The following is a 12168-nucleotide window of genomic DNA, read 5'->3' on the forward strand; positions in this document are numbered from 1 at the left end:
TTAAATCCTATTTTCTGTATTTAATAAAATCACTTTTTAACTTATTGATTAACTCAGAGTATGTATTAATACCTGGGGGAGCAAACAACTGTGCATATCTCTCTATCAGTGTTATAGAGGGCAAACAATTTGAGTTTACTCTGCATAAGTTTTATACAGGGTAAAACAAATTTATTTGGGTTTAGACCTCATTGGGAGTTGGGCATCTGAGTGTTACTCAGGAACACTTCTGTTAGCTGCTTTCAGGTAAACCTGTAGTTTTGGGGCAAATAATTCAGACCCTGGGTCTTTGTTGGAGCAGACAGTAGTGTCTGGCTCAGCAAGACAAGGTGCTGGAATCCTGAGCTGGCAGGGAAGGCAGCAGTAGAAGTAGTCTTGGCACATTGGGTGGCAGCTCCTCAGGGGGTTTCTGTGATCCAACCCTTCACAGTGGCGTAGTTGTCAGGATCTGTGCACAGCTGATTGCTTTGAGACACTGGTAGTCATTTTCCTGCTTTCTTCTGCTGGGCCCCACCCCCTCTGCAGTTTACTGAAACTGAGATGCATTCAGCTCAGTGTTCAGACTTTATTTTGCTTCCTTTTCTGTCCCTACTTCCCTTACCAAATGGGATTTTAAATTCTAGTGGAGTAAAAATATTACTGACTACTGAGCCCAGAGTTCTAGAGTGTTTCTTTCCAATTTCAGACTCAGAAATAGATCCATTTATTTTAACAGGATGTTTTAATAACAAAGCACTGCTTGTTAAATAGAAATGTGGCTCTCAGAAAGGACTGAGAAATTTTATAAACCACAAAAAAAATCAAAGTAATTTCATCTGAAGATCAGAGGTATATTAATTGTTTCCCATCAATCTTTAAGCAAGTAGGACTGAGGGTTGAAGGTTACTGTCACTGTAGCACACCAGCAGATGTTCCACAAACCATGGGAAAAGATTTTCACACAGACTCTGATTCTGCCATCTTTCCACTGAATAAATATTCCACACTCAATAAGTAGTCTCATTCATATCAGTTACTTAGTAAGAGTAAGGGTGGTAAAATCAAGCCCACAGTTAGAGAATCCACAAATGCCTTCCTCTGACCAAGTTGTGCTCTTTCAGCCACTTCCAGCAGCTGCCACTTCCCCCTCAAAAAATCTCAGTCTTCCTACTTAAAACTTCTTAGCTTTAATAGGCCCAAAAGGCCAACTCCTCTCCTCTCAGACCACTTCCTCCAAGTCTGAAAAGTGCTGACTGATCATTCCCACCAGGGCACTTTGACAATCTGTGCAAGATAGGCTTGGTCCCTTTCCCACAATACCCAATAGGGCTCTGTAGAGGCAAGGATGTCATGTTTCCCCTAAGAGTCTCCATACTATACTGGCCACTAGACTGAGTTCAGAGACAGAGATGCTCTATCATCTTTAGTAAAGTGCTAGTGAGCCCTCACTAGACTCTTAGCAACCAGGTATTAGAGGAGACACCTCAATCACTCACTGGGCATTGCTAGTGAAACCTACCTAGCTAGAGTTAGGTGATGCCTTTTACCCTCAGTGCCACCTGGTGATGACAACTGCAGGGTTGGGATAATGTGAGGTAGGGTCTATTCCTGCTTATATATCATCCTCAGAATTATTTAGAAGTTCCACTCAGTTTCATATGTGCAAATCCATTTAAGGTAATTGATCTGAATGTGGCAAGGGAGGTGGGTTAGTCAGCAGGTTCAGGCTGAGCAACCAAGAGTAAGTGGAAACAAAAAAAGGCATGGAGACACCTGTGAAAGAACAAAGACAAAGGGAGCATAAAAACTGCTGTCACTGCCAGAGCAGAGAATGAGAGTAGTGCAAAAGTAGCTTACATTAGAGGTGAGGGGAGAGATGCACATGGTATGGTATAAGGCTTTAAAGACAAGAATGACACAGTTGAAACTCACGTGCAGGTTGATAAGGAGTCAGTGAAGTGTCTGTAAGGTGAGTGAGCTGAGAGAGACTGGGTCAAAGGGAACAGCAAGAACAAAAAACACACAAAGAATATGATGTCTTTTCAAATTGAGCTTGGTACTTTTATTCACATATCAATTCTTTACAGTTCTGCCAGCTCTGAGAGGAAAGTGTATCTAACCAAGTGTGGCAACACACTATCATATATGAAGGTTCAAAAATGTTGGTAATGTTCTGCAGCTCCAGACTGTGAGAAAGCAGAGAATTAAACAGCACTTCCAACAGCCTTCACTGTGTAGAAATAAATCTCTTCTGTGTAAGCTTACTGAGGGGTTAAGAATAACAAATCACCATCTGTTTTTATAAAGGTATCCAGCTTCTTCCTGCTCTGACATAGCTCAGGTCTCTTGCGCTTCAGGGCATGCTTCAAGGCTCATCTCCTAGTCTGGCTTTTGCCAAGTCTGTGTGCAATCTGAGATTTTTGAGAGAATTTTTTATATGATCAAGTAGTATTAGCAGCTGGGGGATTAGCTGCTAGTTATTTGTTTTTTTTATTATTATGTCAGAACCACCTAATGTTTCAGATAGGTGCTATGATAGGGCTTCCACCCCGCATAGGTAGAGAAGGGATTAATAGAGCCCTGGGAAGCTCCATGGGCAGCACCCAATAGGAAAGGGGCTACAAGGCTCCCAATCAGGGCTCAGTAGGCTCATATAAAAGGAGCCGCAGGGCAGAGCAGGTTTAGTTGCTGAGGGAAGCTCAGGGAATAAGGACTGCATCTCTGGAGGGATGAAAGAAGCACCTTGGACAGAGCAGAGGCTGGCTCCTGGGAGGAAAATCTGAGATCCTCAGATATGGGTAAAGAAGGAGCTGGGGCCATGGAGAAATGGCCCAGGGAAAAAAAGCAACATTGACAGAGGTTGTAGAGGAGCAGCAGGAAGCTGCTATTTACAATGTCCCTGTTGGGGCCTGGAGTAGTGGACAGGCTCGGGTCCCCCCTACTTCCACTGGGGAAGTGGATGGACTGTTAGATACCTCACCTCACACAGATGAATACCTAGCTGGAGGGCTGAATCGAGCAGAGGACGCTGTGGTCCTGGGAGCTGAGAGAGGAGCTATAAAAGGGAGCAGAGACAGTGGCAATGTGCAGACTGTGGACATGGGTGTAACCTCGAGCTAATGCCCAGCACAACCAGGAGGAGGCATCAGTCTGGCAATGAGGGCTGCACCCTGCGACAGGTGCCTTTAACCTTCAAAAAATAAAGGATAGGATGAGGCCTATATATGTAACATAGTGTCATGCTGCTTCTTGGTCTTTAAGATACTTTATTTCTCACCCCTCTGCCCCGTTTTCACTTGAGACATTGATAGACAGTTAAATGGCAGTAAAATCCAGTTCAGTAACTAGCATGCCCTTTTAAGGTGCTATAGCTAATATGCATTTTCAACATCAAGTAAATAGGTATATTTGCTTATTGTATCAATGGACACTGACAGGGTGTATCAATCCCCCCCACTAGCACAGCAAGGGTTAACCACTCACTGAGGGCTCAGGAGGCTATGCCCCTCATTCTTGTTGGGCATGCTCCAGCTGGGGCCAGGATATAAAAGGAAGCAGCTCAGTCTGGGATGACAGAGGAGGAGAGTGGACACATGCTGCATGCTCCTGCCAGGAAGCTGCCGGAGCTCCACACTGCAGAGGCCAAACACTCCGCATCAATGAGAGCCCCCAGTTGATGGCAGAAACAGAGAAAGACAGACATACAGTCACTGCCCCCGGAGGAATGGATGGAGTTGGCACGATGGGTAGGATGTGGCTGTCATAAACAGATAGTTAAGGGTTAATGTCTCTCTTACCTGTAAAAGGTTAACAAACAGTGAACCTGGAACACCTGACAAGAGGACCAATCAGGAGACAAGATACTTTCAAATCTCGGTGGAGGGAAGCCTTTCTTTGTGGTTTTTGGGTTTTGCTCTGTTCTCTCTTGGGATTAAGAGAAGCCAGACATGTAACCGATTCCTCCCATCTTCTGAAACAGTCTATTCTGTTCAATGTAATAAGTACCAGTTAGAAAGGCAGTTTAGTCTTTTGGATTGTTTTCTTTATTTGCAAATGTGTATTTGCTGGAAGGATTGTATCTCTGTTGCTGAAACTTGTATTTGTGCTGGGGGCAGGATTATCTCTAGTGTCTATAAGCTGAAAGACCCTGTAACATTTGCCATCTTGATTTTACAGAGACAACTTTTACTTTTTTCTTTCTTTTATTAAAAGCTTTTTTTTTTAAGAACCTGATTGATTTTTTGGCTATCTTGTATAAGACCCAAGGGGAGGGAGTCTGCACTCATCAGGGAATTGGTGGGAGGAAGGAGAGAAGGGGGCAGGAAAAGCCTGATTTCTCTCTGTGTTAAGATTACGGTCTCTCTCTCAGGGAGAGTCTGGGAGGGGGAGGGGGGGAAGGTGAATTTCCTCTCTGTTTTAAGATTCAAGGAGTTGAATCACAGGGATCTCCCAGTGTTACCAAGGGAGGGGAGAATCTGGGAAGAAGAAAGAAGGGGAGAATGGTTTATTTCCCTTTGTTGTGAGACCCACGGGGTTTTGGGTCTTGGGGTCCCCAGGGAAGGGTTTGGGGGCCAGAAAGTGCCCCAAAACACTATATTTTTGGGTGGTGGCAGCTCTATCATTTCTAAGCTAGTAATTAAGCTTAGAGGAATTCATGCTGGTACCCCATCTTTTGGATGCTAAGGTTCAGAGTGGGGCTTCATACCATGACAGTGGCAGAGGAAACGTGTTTGTGGAGGTTGGAACCTGAACTCAGGACTACTAGTTTCATAGGGTCATGGGTCAGGATCTGGTGGAGTAAGATGGGCCTGTGTCCCCCTACCGTTGGGTGTGGCTACTGCCTGAGATATTAGGCATCACTACCCAGGACAGCAAAAGTTTGGAGATACTGCCTAAAACCAAGGACATGGGCTGCTAGGCCTTGCTGCCCCCCATTGCAGGGGTGGCCTCAGACTCTAGCAGGTAGGCCTCACTGCTCTGAATGCGAGGGGCCACAATCACCAAAAGGAAGTGAGTTGTCTCTGTCCCACCTCCTTTCCCCTTAATGGCCTGACACCCCACAACAGGGTGTAGCAACCCAGCAAGAGGCAGGCATTTTATTAATGAAATACACAGGCAGATGGTCTTTAAATATGCCTTTAAGAGAACATAAATACATTGCAAACTCCACACATAGATATTTGAATCTGATTCAATATGGGTTTTTCCAAAATACTAGTATTAGTCTCTCTAGTTGATACAGATACTGACTTCTGTTGATAGGTTAAGAAGTATTGATTGAGGGAGCCAGTATTTACAGTAAGATAATGACTAATATTGACTGAGGCAAAGATCAATAACTGTTATGTCATGGGACAAAAAAATCATGATATTCACTCAGTTAGTGTACAATATGTACTTCAAGATACCTGAACTGGTACAGTCTTTCAAACAGGCTAAAATTTCATCTTGCTGCATAAACTTCACTCGGGCCTTTTGTCTTTTAAACTATTTAGTAAGTGAGGCCAAGACTACAACAGGGTTAACAAAAGCACAAGCTCATGGAGAATAGGTTAGCCAGGATGGGCAAATATGGTGTCCATAGCCTCTGTTTGCCAGAAGCTGGGAATGGGTGACAGAGGATGGATTGTGTGATGATTACTGTTCTGATCATTCCCTCTGCAGCACCTGGCACTGGCCACTGTCAGAAGACAGGATACTGGGCTAGATGGACCTTTGGTCTGACCCAGTATGGCCTTTCTTATGTTCTAATGATAAGACCAGAAAAAAGCTCCCGAGAAAGGAATATTAGTAATCATGAAGCTCAGCCTGACTCCATATATTTGCATAAACAATCTGATTATTTCATCTAGTCAGTTTTTTTTTAAGATGACCCCTTACCATAATATCTGAGTGTCTCCCAAATATTTAAAAATTAAATCTACAAGTTGTTGGAGGCCCAGTTTCCTCCCTGCTTCTCCCATAGCAGCCTGACAACACTTTGCTTTTGGTTGTGAATTTTTAATTCCCCTTTTACTCTTCTCTCCTCTCCTACTATGCTGTCTTCTCTCATTCTTCTTCATGTCCTTTTGCTCCTCTTCCATCTCCTTCTCTTTACTGTTTTCAGCTGGGGTTGTGGGAAAAGCTTTCCATATTGTTCTGAAGGTTAGAAGTTTACTTCTACTGTCCTCCCAGAGTACATTTCAAGTTCTCGTCCCTGGTGCTTGTGTCCTACTCTCACCACTTCATGCTGGAATTTGGCAGTTTCATAGTTCCTAAGGAGTAAAGTTACTGTGGGAAATCATTGTACAGATTGATTCTGAGATTTTTACAGTAAGATCTATATCAAAGAAGGAATGGAAGGACTGCTAGTTATCAGGTATTCTATAGGTAGCCAGTGAAGAGAGCAGAGCATCAAGAGTTATGATGTAGCTTTGTATTTATATATAACTATAGTAGTAACACTTTAATGATTGCTGAACCAGCTTTGTTGCACTAATAATAAAATTGAGTATGAGGAGGATTCTACAATGGGTTAATTCAGTGCACAAGCTACAGTAAAGAAGAACTATAACAAAAATGGTGTAATGACTCTTCCATGGGAGACAGCTTTAGAACACAGATGCACTGAGGCTGCATAAAAGCTTCCCTGTTTCCTGCCCCCACTACCAACCTCACACCCTGGAAGTCAGACAGTGAAATCCTACCTCTTGGGTAAATGGGGAGGGGAAAGAGGAAGAAACCTGAATCAGACTCTCCTGTCTGTATTCCACTCCTTTGGTGTCTCTTGCAGGAGAGTTCACTCTCTTTTTCTGCCAAGGAGTGAACTGCTCTTCTGTTGACTATTTCACTCTCTGAAATGTATGCCTAAAGCATCATGAAGTACTGCTCCCCTGACTTACTCATCCTCCACGATTCTGAGAGAGAGTGGAGTCTTTGACAGTAACAGGTGGTAATACGGAGATAATAGTGACAGCCCCATCAGTTAAACTCCTCTCAAAACCACTTTGTGACCCATATCTCTCTAACTCTTGCTCCATCTGCACAATGGAGGGAGAAGCAGGGGGCAGGAGATCAGTTGTGATAAAATAAGGGGAGAGGGGATTGGCTGATTCTGGCCCTTCCAGAGGGCAACATCATGAACTGCAACATCATGATTCTCTTGTCAACCTAGCTATTGCCTCTCAGGGAAGTGGAATACCCATGCCAAGGGAGAACTCCTCCCGTTGGCGTAGATGGTGTCTTCACTGAAGTGCTCCGGCAGTGCATGTGTAGACAAGTCCGTAAGATAATGATGTGGCAGGCCAATAGGAAAGATTTAACAAGAATCATGCTTCTTTTCTGCAGTTTTCTATGGGAAAAGACATATATGTCCCTAAGTGTGCTGCAGAGCAAGACAAAGTGAAGAGAAGGGTGCAATGGGTCCTCAGTAAATGATGAGGATGATAGGAGATGTGTATACAGTGATTTAGGAGGAGGTTATAGTGAAGTTAACTGTGTCAAAGACATGCTGTATTACAGTCTTGACATTTTCCACCTAAAAAATGTCTTAGTGTGGGGCTGGGAAAGCTATTAACTGCATCAACGGCTGTTCTCTCACTTTCTCTCTCTATTTGGTGAACTGAGATACTCTTTCATACTAAAACCACTACAAATTCAAATAGTAATTTTCCTGTTAAAAATATATATATATAGATAGATAGATAGATGATGAGCACTGAAAGATTTCTGGGGAAAAAATAAGTCTATGCTTAAACATCATTTGATCATCATTAGATTTTAAAAGAAATATATAGCTCAAGATTTTTTTTAATTGGATTATTAAGAGCAGTTGTGCAGGATGTGGAATAGTTGCTATTCTGCAAAAATCAATTATGACTATCATCCTCAAATTATAAACGAACACATTATTAGTACATAATTAAAATACATAGAGAAAGGAGTTTATTTTCTTGTGAACCATTAGTGAATCCCTAAACTGATGAGAATAAAAGTGAAACTGCCTTAGTTTACTACTGTTGTTTTATATACTTGGTTTTATCAACAATCTTTGCAATCTAACAGAAAAACAAACAACAGAATAACTAGGTGTATAAGAGGTTTTTTCCAATTAGTTTCAGGCTCTTTCATAGTTTAGTTTGCTTTTCTGTATGAGGAAGTTGTTGCATCAAAATAATTATCCTTCTGTTTTATTTGGAAAATACAGAGTTGTTAGGAATCAATGATACTGAGGAAAATACAATGGCGACAATCTCTTGAGAGTCAAAACTACATGGATTGTGAAACAATTGAGCCAATATAATTGTATCAAGTAGTGGGCAGCAGCACAGGTGCACACGAGCTCATTATAATCTCATTTTTATTATCAGTATTCTCAAAATCAAGACAGATGTATGAAGCTAGTTAATGGGAACTTAATACGTCTTAAGATCAGAGAAATAAGATGGAGTTGACAGTCATTCAAAGTTGCCTAATAAACCAACTGCACAACTTCCCTTGCAGCTGCAAAGAAATGTAGCTATTCAATCATCTTGGAATTAGTAAATGATTCTAAGTCACTGTTCCTAAAGAAAAACCATAGATAAACTTTGATGTTTAATAAATCATTTTCTTTTTGTAAATAAGAGTTCAAAGTTGAAATTTACTGAACCATCTAATTCCTTTGAAAGTTAAAGGAATGAGTTTGCTGAAAAGCCAACTGATGCATTTAAAAGGTTTCTAACTGTTGTGTTCTCTCAGCCCATGAACTGAATGGTTTTATTTTAACTATGCACTGTTAATTTCATTGCAGTGATTAATGAAGCCTTTCACTGTGCAGTTTGAGATTAGTTATTCTCAGGGTTACCTTTATTGCTCATGTCTGTTGAAAGAGCATTTTCATAGGGCAATTTAATAACTTAAAACTAAAAAGACAGATAATTACAGAAAATTGCAGAATTTTAAAGATAGATACTAATTAAAGCCCACCAAAAATGTCTAAGGGAGGAAGTGCATCTGAAAATTTTAGTGAATTGTTCAGAGGTGGGGGGGAGATGAAATCTGTGTAAAACAAAATTGTAAGTTCAGTTCAAGCAAAGATTGGCCTCATTTTTACCTCAAATCAATGAATTTAGTAAGGAGACAGATTCCCTTGACAACAGGGGCAGATTTGAAAGCCAGGTATCATAGGAATGGCTAACAGGACTTGCAACAAAATTGCACCATAGAATTGGAAAAGGAGGAGAAAGACAGAAAACTCTGAAGTTAAATCAGTTCAGGATAGGGAGGTGCTCATCCCAGATAGGGAGGTGCTCATACCTGGTGACTGAAGGTATATCTATATTTGGAGCTGGAGGAGTAATTTCCAGCTCAAAAAGACATACCTTCATAGGCTAGCACACTGAAAATAGAAGCATAGCCAATTCAGCATAAATGTCAGGAGGCACTAGCCACTCTAAGTACAAACCTAACTGCTCCGAAGGGACTTTACTAAGGTTGGTGAGCTCATACTGCCACTCACATCACAGTGGCTATGCTAGCTCAATAAGAGTGTATAGGTATGTCTCCTTGAGCTGAAAGTCACAGCTTTGGCTCAAAACATAGCTATAAAGCCATTCTCTCTTAGGGTATCTCCACTTTCCTCAGGGTGCCAGGAGCCAGTCTGCAATCAACCACAGATTACGGCAGCCCTGAAGACTGCCTTAATTTCCATATTAGCTGCAATGGCCCCTATCCCCAGTGATGTAATGGGCCAATAGCCCAGACATAGGAATGAACTTGGCAGAAAAAGGGGTGGTGCAGCTGTACTTGCTAGGGATGTTATTGTAGAAGGTCATATGGATGCTTTGCACGTACTTTATACAGTCTGTCAACATAAAGTGCCAGTGTAACCATGAATTCCCCCCCCCCGATATTCCCCACAAAATTTAACATTTAGAACAGGGGTAGGCAACCTATGGCACAGGTGCCGAAGGCGGCACATAAGCTGATTTTCAGTGGCACTCACACTGCCGAGGTCCTGGCCAACGATCCGAGGGCTCTGCATTTTAATTTAGTTTTAAAGGAAGCTTGTTCAACATTTTAAAAACGTTATTTACTTTACATACAACAAGAGTTTATTTATATATTATAGACTTATAGAAAGAGACCTTCTAAAAATGTTTAACTGTATTGCTGGCATGTGAAACCTTAAATTAGAGTGAATAAATGAAGACTCAGCACAGCACTTTTGTCATGGTACAAGTCCCCACTCTGAACCTTTGCGTCCAAAAGATGGGGTACCAGCATGAATTCCTCTAAGCTCAATTACCAGCTTAGAACCTGTAGCGCTGCCACCAACCAGGAATTCCAGTGCCTGGTACACTCTGGTCCCCACAAAACCTTGCCTGGGGACCCCCAAGACTCAGACCCTCTGGATCTTAACACAAGGAAAGTAAACCCTTTCCCCAACCGTTGCGTCTCCCAGGCTTCCCCTCCCTGGGTTACCCTGGAAGATCACTCCTTGAATCACAAAACAGAGAGGACAATTCACCTTCCTCCCTCCCTCTCTCCTTCTCTTTTCCCCTCCCAGACTCTTCCTGAGAGAAAGTAATCCTGGCACAGAGAGAAATCAGCCTCTCTCTCCCTCTTCCCTCCTTTCTCCCCACCAATTCCCTGGTGAATCCAGACCCAGTACCCTGGGGTCTCACCAGAATAAAAAAAACAATTAGGTTCTTAAGCAAGAAAGCTTTTAATTAGAGAAAGAAAAAACAGTAAAAATAATCTTGTAAATTTAAGATGGAATAGGTACAGAGTTTTTTAGCTATAGGCACTGGGAATACTCTCCCAGCCTAAGTATACAAGTACAAATTAAAATCTTTTCAGCAAAATACCAATTTGAACTCCTTTCAGCCAAATGCACATTTGAACTCCTTCCAACCAAATACACATTTGCAAATAAAGAAAACAACCATAAGCCTTTATCTACCTTGTACTCACTATTCTGGAGCTATAAGAACCTGTATCAGGGAGATTGGAGAGAAACCTGGTTGCATATCTGGTCCCTCTGAGCCCCCAGAGTGAACAACAACCAAAACTAACAGCACAGCACAAAAACTTCCCTCCCTCAAGATTTGAAAGTATCCTGTCCTCTGATTGGTCCTCGGGTCAGGTGACAGCCAGGCTCACTGTTCTTGTTAACCCTTTCCAGGCAAAAGAGATATGAAGCAGTTTTGTTCTATTAACTCTTACTTATCTGTTTATGACAACTTTACTGAAAAGTTGCTGACCCCTGATTCAGAAGTTGAGCATGATGGAATGCTAAAACTGTACTATAATGTACATCCAGTAGGTGGTGCTATGTGTAACACATCTTACCTGAACTGGCAACAGCCATACTTTCAAGTTTAGTGCACTGCTGGGTGTCTGAAAGAGAACCCATGTGTGGTATCTAGCTGTGATGGAAACTGTAGCCAGTCCATATCTGGCTAGAAGCCTAACCTGCTAGTAGCAGCTCTGAAACATACTGTGCACAAGGAGTACATGAGGGCAAGGAATATTTGGAACAGATCTAGTGTGACAGTTGAATTACAAGTTACTTGCAGGGTCCAGTCAACTCTTGCTGGGGGATGTGTCGCTAAAACTCCTCACAACTAAAACTGTCAAAGGTTTTCATGACCTCATGTATGGCAGCATTTCCCATTGTTGGGACAGGCAGTGCTTTTTTCTAAAATAAAAGCATCTGTGCCTGGGAAATGTTCATCTCCAGCAATAAGATGAACAAACTACTGTTGGCCTCAGCTGTTGAGAACTATGGGATTACTTCACTGAGGGTCAAGTCAATATTACCTTTAGGTCCTGATGCAAGTCAGTTTGCTAATCCTGATTTATACTGTGAATTTGAGGTTCAGGCAAACATCAGAATTCACAGTAAAACTCAGGTATAGTGTTTTCACCTGCTGTTGTGCAAGAAACTGGGACAAAGTCACAAATGTCATATATATAACTGCAAGTTGTCAAAAATTCATTGAAAGCTTTGCCAAACCTTTCAGTGAACCTGACCTGAAGGTGCAGTTTGTAACCAGACAATTTTGGCATGCTTTCAGGTTTAATTTTGCTCAGGTATGCTATTGCTTTAGAGTCCAGATTGTGCCTGGCCTGCCCCTTGTATGGTTGCACATGAGGTGTGGGTGAGGTGAGTGCAAGGACCCTTCTTCACTCACCTCTGCATGGGGTGAGGCACATGTGCAGTCT

This window comes from Gopherus flavomarginatus, chromosome 2 (genome assembly GCF_025201925.1).
Source record: "Gopherus flavomarginatus isolate rGopFla2 chromosome 2, rGopFla2.mat.asm, whole genome shotgun sequence".
Taxonomy (NCBI): Eukaryota; Metazoa; Chordata; order Testudines; family Testudinidae; genus Gopherus; species Gopherus flavomarginatus.